An 11,086-nucleotide genomic window follows, 5' to 3' on the forward strand; every position below is an offset into this window, starting at 1 on the left:
TTGTTTCATAAGAGGTTTGTTGAAACAATTTCAATCTATTAATTTTTTTAATCAATGATAGTGTTGCTTATTTTAAATAGTGATGTCATCAACAGATACATAACTTTATTTTATGTCAGCATGGCTCCTGAGATTTTCCCATGGTGGATACTGGGTGAGTTGGTATGGAGAGGATAAGGGAAAAGGATGGTGGTTGGGGGGCATTGGTTAGCATGAACTGGAATTAAGTTGGCATATGGACTATAAAGGGCCATGGAGATAAGTGGGGGGCAGGGTTGGCATAGATTTATGAAGGGCCATCGGGGTGGGTAAAGGGGCATAGGATAGAGTAGGGTGAAAGAGTCCCAGGGAGAGTGGGTATGCGTGGGGGTGTATGAGGTAGCAGTGGTTGGCACTCATGGGGCATGGGAGTGTGAGTGGTTGAGGGGGTTTGAGGGGTGAGAGGGGGTGTGAGGGCTGGAGGGATGTTTTATGTTTTAATCTTAAGTTTTTTAAATTTTGAACAAAGTACTGGAGCGCCGAGGCAGGCCTTTCACACGCCGGCCTCCGCATTCAGCAGCCTCCTCACTTGTTCTCAGGTGGTCCGCCCCCGATTTTTATTCTAGCCCTCCTCCCCAGACGGAAAATCTGACGTCTGGGCATACATTTATAAAGGCTGGGTTTACGGAGCAGGGAATTCTCCTGTCCCTGCGCACCCGACCCGAGAGCGAAAATCTGGGCCCAGGATCTATTGCAGACACAGAGATATCTCTGAGAGCTGTGTCAGGAAGCTATGTACATGCAAGTTAACTGTCTCTACATTCTCTGGAAACATTAGCTTTGGCTGTGAACATCTTTTGCAATAAATTTCATTTTAATGGTGCTGCTCTAAATCTAAATTTAAAATCTATATTTACCTGGGTCAAGTTGTTTAATTAATAATTAAAGTAACACCAATCATAAAGTGTAAATTTTACTGTTTTATCTTGGTATGGGCTGGTATGGTCTGGGCTTAAACAACCAGTCAGCAAGTTAAGTATTTTGCCATGGTTGGAATTGTCCATTCCCATTGGCAGCGGGCACGCTTGGGGGCATGAGCAGACAATATGGCGGGAAGGCCAAACGTCTTGACCTGTCAATGGCAGGTCACATGTCCCGCCGCACATCAGGAACTTCATCGTAATACATCTGCATAATATTATGAAACCAGCTCGCCAGAATAGTCCCCCAAAGTGGATCATCCGAGCAGGTTGGCATGATTGCACACCGCTGTGTTTCACACCTCCATTTATAAGGCATGCACCTGGTGAGCAGCACTTAGAGGGTAACTCAGAGGTGAGTGCACGTTAAAGGCTCCGCAGCACTCGTGAGGGTAGCCTTGGCAAGGGCTGCATTGCGGTTAAGGTGAGTTTGGGGGACAAGGACTGCATAGTGGTTGAGGTGAGTTGTGGGGGCAGACACCACAGGACTACAACGATTCAAGAAGGCAGCTCACCACCACCTTCTCAAGGGTAACTAGGGATGGGCAATTATTGCTGGCCCAGCCAGTGAGGCCCACATCCCGTGAAAGAGTAAAGAAAAAAAGGACTGCACAGCGGTTCAGGCGAGTTGGGGGATGCTGCACGCTGCACACCAGTTGAGGTGAGTTGGAGGCGGGGTGGGGGGGGAAGGGCTGCACAGTGGGTGATGGTAGTGCATAAGCATGTGTTGTGGGGGTAGGGAGGAAAGCGGTTGTGCATTAGGGAAATCTTGTATAAAGTACCATTCCTCCGCAGCTGAGACAGTTCAGGCGCAGCCACGTTGACATGTTTGGAATCAGGCCTCGTGCTTATCTGCCCACTCAAGCAATGCAGAGGCCTGAAAGTGCCATCAAATGCTCCAGAGCTTTTCACCCCTCAGGCACAGACTTCAAACTAATGAGCATTTTAATGGACTGCACAACAATTGGACGACTGGGCACATTGTACAATCCTTGCTAAAGCTGGCCATGGAGCAGTCAATGGTGGGAGCGCTCACAGTCCCTTGCAATGTCATCATCCCGGATTGGACCAGTCTCTCTCATGGTTCAAGCTAACAGTGCAGCCTTGCAGTGTGGATTAGGAGAATGCCTGCGCCCGAGCTGAGAGCACAGCATGCAGTCCAATGGGCAAAGCGGCTGCCTATTAGTCAGGTGGATTCGGCTAAAGGAGGGTGGGGTTTTGGGCAGCCCTGCAGCGTACAAAACTCTGGCCATCCAAGTGGTGGCCAGCACTCTCCGAGATGTGTTAAGGCCTTCAGACTTAACCAAGAGAGGTTCTTAGTACATCCATGCTAACTCACTTGTCTCTCATCCTACAAGGAGGAGTACATTAGGAGCATGGAGACTAGTGACTTAGCTGTATGCCTCATGGCCTACAGAGAACGGAGATGATGGAGAATAGATTGACGGAGGCGCCTGGCTGGGCAGAGGAAGGCTGGGGCTCCGGCACATGCCGTTGAAGAGCCACAACGAGCTGTTACTTGTTGGTGCCGAGCTAGACCCAGGGTCCATAGCCTGCACCTTTCATTCCTGCAGATGACCAAGAACCAGTGTCGCCGAAGACTGCGCATGTCTTGGAAACTGGTTGGTCACATCTGCCACTTGTTGCTGGATTTGGTGCCACAAGGACATGGAGGGCATCCACTGCCAGTGGCCATGAAAGTGACCGTGCCGCTCAATTTTTAAACCAGTGGCTCCTTTCAGGGCTCCACAGGTGACCTCTGTGGGATATCACAAGCCTCCACCCACAAATGTATCCGTGAGGTCATGGACGCCATCTTCGCGAAAGCACACAACTTTGTACATTTCGCCCGGGATTAGGAATGCCAGGATGCAAGAGCACTGAGGTTTTCCCAGATTTCGGGTTTCCCACAGGTGCAGGGTGCCATCGACTGCACTCACGTGGCGCTCAGATCTCTGCCACAATGAGCAGTCAACTATGTCAACCGCAAGGGCTTCCACTCGCTGAATGTTCAGCTGGTGTGCGACACTGGGAGACTCAAAACCTCAGCAGCGACGCAGTGCAGCCTTTTGTCCCAGAAAAACTCGATGAGCATTCTTTTGAATTTTGTGACAAAATCCGGGGGAGGGGTCAAAGTGAACAGCCGGTACCACAGCATGGCGGCAATCAGTTGGTTTATGACCAGCACTCGACCCCGGTAAGACAGCAATTGGAGCAGTCCTGTCCAGTGCCGCAGGCGAGTGGTGACTTTAGCCTCCAGCTCCTGCCAGTTCGCCAGCTAGGGTTCCTCAGCCGGATAGAGATGGACCCCCAGGTAGAAGAAGTTGGTCCTGCTCCAGGTGATCTCCTCAGGTAGGTTATCCACCTGCCACTGGCCGACCAGGAGTTCAGAACACTTGCCCCAGTTGACTCTGGCAGAAGACGCGGCAGAGTAGACTTTCTGGCACTCGTGCATCCTCCCCAGGTAAGCCAGGTCGGTGAACATGAGGAGCACGTTATCGATGTAAGCCGAAAGGACCACCTGATGCCCGGCCCGTGCAGAACCAATCCCAACAACCTCCTCCACAAGAGGCGCAGGAAAGGTTCCACGCAGATAGAATAAAATTGGCCAGACAGGCGGCAGCCCTGAAGCGCTCCCCTCCCAAAGCGAAGGGGCGCATCAGGGACCCGTTAATCTTAACTAGACACTCTGAGGCAGCGTACAGAAGTTGGATCCGAGCAACAAAACTCATCCTGGACCTGAATGCTCGCAGAGTCCCGAATAAATATTTGTGATCCACCCTGTTGAACGCCTTCTCCTGGTCAAGAGAAAGGAAGGCGCTCGACAGACCAGCACTCTGGGAATAGTGAATGATGTCCCGGACCAGATGGATGTTAGCAAATATGGTATTGCCTGGGACCATGTAGGACTGGTCAGGGTAGATTGTGTGGTCCAGTACAGTGCCAAGGCAAGAAGACATTGCCCTGGCAAAGATCTTGTAATCCATGCTGAAGAGGGAGACTGGGCACCAGTTCCTAAGTTGGCGGAGATCCTCCTTCTTTGGCAGCAGGGCAATGACATCCCTGCACCACGAGAGGGCCATCTCCCTGGTCACAATAATCTCCCTAGGAGCCCCGCATAGTCGTTCCCCAGGATGTCCCGAATGCCCTGAAGAATTCCATGGTCAGCCCATCCAGCCCCAGTGACTTGCGCCTGGAGAGACTGTCAAGGGCACCGGTCAGCTCCCTCAGACTTATAGGGGAGTCAAGCTTTCTGGCACCCTCCGGGCTGACCTGCGGCAAGTCCTCCCACAAAACTCTGCAGGCATCCTCACTGGATGGAGCCAGAGAGAACAGGGCAATGTAATAATTTCTGGCAATGGCCCTGATACCCTCCGGATCCGAGACAAGGGATCCGTCATCGGCCAGGAGCGTAAGGAGCCGCTGATGGATCCCGTGCCTTTTTTCCAGCGAGTAGAAGAAGGGGGAGCCACAGTCTAGGTCCTGGGGGAACTGGATCCGTGACCTCACGTACGAGCTCCGGGACTTGACGAGTTGCAGGTCCCGCAGCGCGCCCTTTTTCTCTTCATACACCGGGTCTGGTCTGCATCGGGCTGACGGAGACATGCCTACAGGTCGAACACTTCCTTCTCAAACTCCTTGACCCTGGATTTCCGTCCCTTTGTCGACACTTTTGCGTACTCCTGACGGAAGACGCGGACGTGAGTCTTGCCCACGTCCTACCATAGCCTCAAGGAGGGGAAGCCTCCCCGCTTCCTTCTCCAGACGGCCCAGAAACAACGGAAAGAGTCCAGGAACCGCTTGTCCTCCAGCAGCAGGTTGTTAAAGTGCCCGTCCGCGCACAGAAAGGAACGAGTTCCGTCTACACTAGATGGTGGTCTGTGCACGACACCTACTGCACAGAAGCTGATGGAACGCAGGACACGAACGCCTTGGAAACATAATGGCGTTTGAACCTGGACATTCCAACACTCCAGGTGACAAAAAAGTGAAAACGCTAGAGTCAGGATAGAGATGTCGGCAGGCGGCCACCAAGTCGAAGCACCCGACCCAGTGCCGCAACTTATTTACACATAGCGTGCGGTGCTGGGCACCATGATGGTCCCTGGCCCCGAGGGTACAATTAAAATCCCCCCCGACGAGGATGTACTTACCTGTGTCGATGGAGCTGAGATGAGTGGACACTTACTCAAAAAAGCTCGCTTGCTGCTGCACGCCCAGGGGAGTGTACACGTTCACAAAGTGAAGCGCCGCGCCCCCTAGGCGCACAGTAAGGTGCAGCAACCGGCCTGGCACCGGCTCCTTAACCTCCAAGATCTCCGGCTGAAAATGTGGGGCCAACAAGATAGCGACCCCGCCAGAATTGGAGGCTAGGTGACTCATATAGACCCCCGCGCCACTCCAGGAGCCATGTAGCTTTGTCTCCCAGAACGGTACGGGTTTCCTGCAGGAAGCACATCGCATACTTCCCGTCCCGGAGGACCGAGAAGATCTGGAACCAGCACTGTGCGTCCCTGATGCTATTGATGTTGAGGCTGGCAATGGTAGCCTTCATTGTCAGAAGTATGTGCTACCATCACCATGCCTAGTGTAAGGAGAGGACTATTTTAATCCTTCCTCTCCTTCAGGAGCCCAGTGAGAATTGTGTGGACCCTCCTCTTAGCATTCTGGCCCAGCCCAGGGGCCTTGAGGGCTTTGTGGGCAGACCAGAACATAAGAGGAAAGGAATGCCACTGGTTCTGGGCTGATTGGACCCTGTCTCAGTGACCGCGATTACTCGCTAAAAAATCCTGGAGCACCCGTAAAGGGATGAGGGGAGAATCAGTGGGCGGCATCAGGGGATCCACCACCTCATCGGACAATGACTCTAAATCATCCCTGGTGCTCACCACCGAAACCCCATCATCCTCCAGGTCATCACCTCCAGCTTCCCACCCCTCCTCCTTATTGAGAACGGGTGCTGGTTCAGAGCTGCCAGTCAGCTCCACCTCCACCTCGAGCCCACACCCAGGATCAAGGGCAGATGTGTCCTCTCTGGTGTCCCTTTCTGATCCTGGGTCACAGGGCGACGGCAGCTCAGAACCCCACCCGTCCCTGGGCACCGGGTCGCCTGGCAAATCCGGAAAAAGCTCCGGACCCAGGATGGAGGCACTCGGTGCTAAAGGTGGGAGGGAGCGGGAAGGCCTTCCTCGCTACCGCCGCCTGATGACCCAGTGCTTAGGGCCATGATGGGACTGTTGCAGTCCACCGGTGGGACTGATGGCATCTCGGGAGTACAAGGTGGGTCGGGGTGGGGCACCACCGCAAGGGTGGTACCCTCACTAACCCCTGGATGCATTTGTGGGTGGAGGCTTGTGATATCCCACAGAGGTCAACTGTGAAGCTCTGAAAGGAGCCATTGCTCAGATGTTCTACTCCTCCCCCTGCAGACAACCAAACAGACAAAGGGCAGTTCTTTTCTTCCCCAGGCACCCACCTCTGGCAGCAAAAGGTCCTCCTCCTTAGGCTAGAATTGGGTCCTCTCCCCTCCGGCTCTCTCCAAACTCCCGCTCCCAGGCTCTTCAGGCCTTGCTAGGCCCCACCCTGTAGCAGCAGCAGCAGATTGTAGGAGTCTCCAAAAAGAAGAGTCCAAGTCCCAAACTCCTTTCTCCTCTCAGTGGGCAGCAGACTTCTTCCTCCAGGTGAAGACCAAAAAGAGAATCCTCAGTAGCAGTAATCCAGAGGCAGAAACAGCACAAAGCTATAGGCATTAAAGTGTCAGCTATATGCTTCAATCCCAGGCTTCTATGAAGGCTCTCGCCTAATTATCTCAAATGTACAGCATTGAACCTCTAGAATTTCTGTCTTGGTTCTGGGACTGTCTGCAGCTGGACCAGTTTTCCAAAGCCGCCTCTGCCAGCGTCATAATCTGTCCTATATTCATCACGTACCTGACCACCAGATTTCCCTCGCCCAAACTGCCTGCCTTCTCTGAAGCCAGTATCACAATCTGTTCTGATAATCCGATCATCCAAGCGTGTCCCATTAATAAATCTCATGCATTGTTCTGCATCACTACATGGGTAATATTCCACAAATCAGAATCTACATGAAGTTTTCTTGATTTTGTCCAAACCCATGATGAATCTCTTAAGGTCACCACTTTTTGAGATGAGTTCATAGATCTGTTCCTTGGTAGTGTAAAATGACAGATTTCCAACATAGGGAGTGCAGCTATATCTCAGCAGTTGCACAGCCTGGGCACGGGTGTTAATCACTTGTCCATAATGTTCACTATTATAAATAAACTCTCAACAATGCCTCTCTGCCTATGGCTCCTTGTTCTATGAGCAATATTCATGTCATGTGAAACCCTTCTGCACAAGATAAAGGAAGGTGTCTCAGTCTAGGGCCTCTTCCCTGTGCTCTCTGCATCCTTCAGATCAAAGTGATGGTCCGGCCTCACACTCCCTGGACATATTAGTGATTCCTGCACCTTGATGTGCTTGTCATTGCTGCCAGAATGTCGGGGGGAGCTGTCACCGAGTTCCCTCATTCTCTCTGTGTGCTCTCAGCACCTTTAAGTGGGGCTGGCCCCCATCTCTTCAGCATCTGTGCCCAGTGATGCTGTGCTCCTGAAGGGGTCAGGTGCTGAAGGCGGACAAAGGTTCAGGTGCTTCCAAAGTTTCATGGCTGCGTCACCATGATATGACCCTGATCACAGAGCGCAAGCAAGCTGCCCTCAGTCAGACAGGAGTCAGACATTCTCAGAGGCTATGTGAAGATCTATGGAGTTTCCTCACTACATATCATCCTCCTGCAATTGAGCAACTATTAGGGCTTCCACTGTGTCTCCATGACAGGAGCATTATCACAGAGTGTATGTGCGTTGCCATAAGCTCGACTGGAGTCAAACATTCACAGATGCGATGTGAGGATCTATGGTGTCTCCTCACTGCATGTCATCATCATCCTTCATGAACCTAGCAGCTATTAGGGCCTCCCAAGTGTGTCTCGTCTGCCCACTGGCCAGTGCGAGGGCCTCATTGCCATCATGGTCGCCCTTGAAGATCTCTTCACCCTCATCGGAGGAGACCTCCAACTCCTCCATCATCTCCTCCAACAGCTCCTCTCCCCATTACAGCACCAGGTTGTAAAAGGCACAGCAGGCAACGATGATGTGTGACACCCTCTGTGTGTCCAGGCACTAGAACCTCATTTTCAGAATCCTGATGGTTTGCTCCACCATTTAGGAGTTGCAGCATGAGCCTCATTATACCATCGCTCTGCTACAGTCTGAGGCCACCGCATGGGTGTCATCAGCCACATCCTCTGTGGGTAGCCCTTGTCCATGACCAGCCATCCCTGCAGCCTCTGTGGACTCTGGAAGACATCAGGGATCTGTGACCAACTGAGATTGTAGGGATCATGGACTCTCCACGGAAACCATGTGCTGACCTGCAGGATGCATTTGTGGTGGTTGCACACCAGCTGTACATTCAGTGAAGGGAAGCCCTTGCAGTTGTCATAGTTGACCGCTTGTTGCAACAGAGGTCTGAGTGCCATGTGAGTGCAATCGATCCCTGCACATGTGGGAAACCCAAGACCTGGGCAAATCCAATTGCTCTTGCATCCTGGCTCTCCTGGTCCCGGGCAAAACGCATAAAGTTGTGTGCTTCATGAAGATGGCATCTGTGACCTCATGGATGCATTTGTGGGTGGAGGCTTGTGAGATCCCACAAAGGTTACCTGTGAAGCCCTGAAAGGAGCCACTGGTGTAAAAATTAAGCACCACGGTCACTTTCACGGCCGCTGGCAGTGGATGCCCTCCATGTCCCCGTGGCGCCAAATCCTGCAGCAAGCGGCAGGTGTGAGCCACCAGTTCCCTGGACATGCGCAGTCTTCGGTGACACAGGTTCTCAGTCATCTGCAGGAATGAAAGGCCTATAGACCCTGGGTCTAGCTAGGCACCGACCAGCGACGGCTCGCTATGGCTCTTCGGTGGCATGTGCGGGTCCATCAGCTGCCTCTTCTTCTAGAGGGTGCTGTTCCTCCCTCTGCTCAGGTGGCTCCATTGCTCTCTTCTCTGTTGTCTTCGCTCTCTGTACACCACGATGCATACAACTAGGTCACCAGGCTCCACGATCCTGATATACTCCTCCTGCAGGATGAATGAGAGAGATGGGTGGGTTAGCATAGGCATACTAAGAACCTCTCTTGGTTAAGTCTGCAGGCCCCTTAGCACATCCTGGAGAGTGCTGGCCACCACTTGGATGACCAGAGATTAGTGTGCTGCATGGCTGCCCGAACCCCCATTCACCTCTGCCCCACTCCACCTGACCGATAGGCAGCGCTTTGCCCATTGGACTGCATGCTGTGCTCTCAGCTCAGGCATTTTCCTAAACTACACTGCAAGGCTGCACTGTTAGCTGGAACCATGGGAGAGACTGGTCCAAACCGGGATGATGACAATGCAAGGGGCTGCGAGCACCTCCACCAGTGACTGCTCCATGGTCAGCTTTTGCAAGGAGATTGTACAATGTGCCCAGTTGTCCAACTGTTCTGCAGTTGACTAAAATGTTCATTAGTTTGCAGCCTGTGCCCAAAGGGTGAAAAGCTCTGGAGCACTTGGTGGCACTTTCATCCCTCTGCGATGCTTGAGTGGGCAGATAAGCTAGAGACCCACACATGTCAATGTGGCTGCATCTGAATTGTCTCGCCTGTGGAGGAATGGTCACATCTTACAAGGTTTCCTTAGTGCATGGCCATTCCCTTCCCCCCACCACCCCGCAAGTGCTTGTGCATTACCTTCAACCACAGAGCAGCCCTTGCTACCCCCCCCACCCAACGCGCCTCAACCTTGAAGTCCAACAGGCGACCCTGACAAGCGCTGTGCTATGTTACAGTGCACTTACCTCTGAGTTCCCCTCGAATTGCAGCCTGCCAAGTGCATGCCTTACATATGCTGTGGTGTAACACGCCGGCGTGCAAGCAAGTTGACGTGGGAGGATGATCCACTGGGGGCGGATGATTCCCATAGGCTGACCTTATAATAATATGCAAATATATTTCAATGAGGTTCCCGGCAGGAAACGTGGCACACCATCGGTGGGCTGTGTGAACGATCACAAACTGGCTTCATGACATTGTGAAACTGATTTCTGTGCTTCTCGCCATATTATCAGCTGACGCAGCTGAGCATGCCCGATGCCAGCGGGCATGGAAAATTCCACCCTAGACAAATAGGTTGGAAAGATTTCAACACGGACACCAAGGAAAAAATGATTCAAGCTTATGCTATCCCTTTTATCCCAGCAATACCCTTATAGTCCCAACACTCCAGTGAAGAGATACGGCTATTTCCACACCAAGGCTAGAGCTGGTTCAGTTGCAAAGAAGTTTCTTTTCCAGTAGACTTCTGAATATTCACTAGAAGTCCTTCTATAATTGGTATCTTCCTTGAGATATCCAGAAAACTCACTCTAAATTCACTATTACTTTAACTTTAGAGCAATACATATGAGTTCCTTAAACTCATTTCCTCATCATTTCCAGCTAGAGTGAGTCTTAGACATTTTCTGTCTTCATTCTATGGTGCGCACATACCAACTGAACTAAAATCTGCCTTTCTGTCTTTCCCTGTGTCTCTGTGCGTCTCTCTCTCTGGTCCCTTGTTGCTTGGCAACAGCACAGTTTTTTTTCCTACTTTGTTTTTTTTTTGTTTTAACTTTCCTAAACTACTAACCCTTTGGTAACCCATCTCTCACTTTAAGAGTCCTAAAACCTCATAAAAATGCATGTGTACAAACAGACCGCCAGACTTGCCGGCTCTAAACTGAAAGAAAATCCAGCTTTCACCTTTCTTAACACACAAAATTTAAAAAAAACTTAAAAGCTATATGTTGTTACTAACACTCACAAATACAAATTACTTAAAACTATCTCTCGTTACTAACACTATCACCAAGTGACCTTGCTGAAGTCTTTGAAGAATGTCGAGCTGAAGTGTTCTTGGAATGACTATCCTGTCATTAAAAACCAGGATATCACTAATGACTGTGAGGTGCTTTCTCTGTTTGATATTGTGCGGTAATGCTCAGTTATTAGGAGTATAGTCCGGCCATCCTTCCAGGCAGTATTTTCTTATC

At 51.4% G+C, this 11,086-nt stretch overlaps 1 pseudogene; it reads right to left on the reverse strand.

Annotated features, from left to right (window-relative positions):
* Positions 1-6,787: 6,787 nt before the first annotated feature.
* LOC144690958 (nuclear cap-binding protein subunit 2 pseudogene) lies at positions 6,788-7,078 on the reverse strand (annotated as a pseudogene).
* Positions 7,079-11,086: the final 4,008 nt, after the last annotated feature.

Source organism: Cetorhinus maximus, chromosome 2 (assembly GCF_964194155.1).
Source record: "Cetorhinus maximus chromosome 2, sCetMax3.hap1.1, whole genome shotgun sequence".
NCBI lineage: Eukaryota > Metazoa > Chordata > Chondrichthyes > Lamniformes > Cetorhinidae > Cetorhinus > Cetorhinus maximus.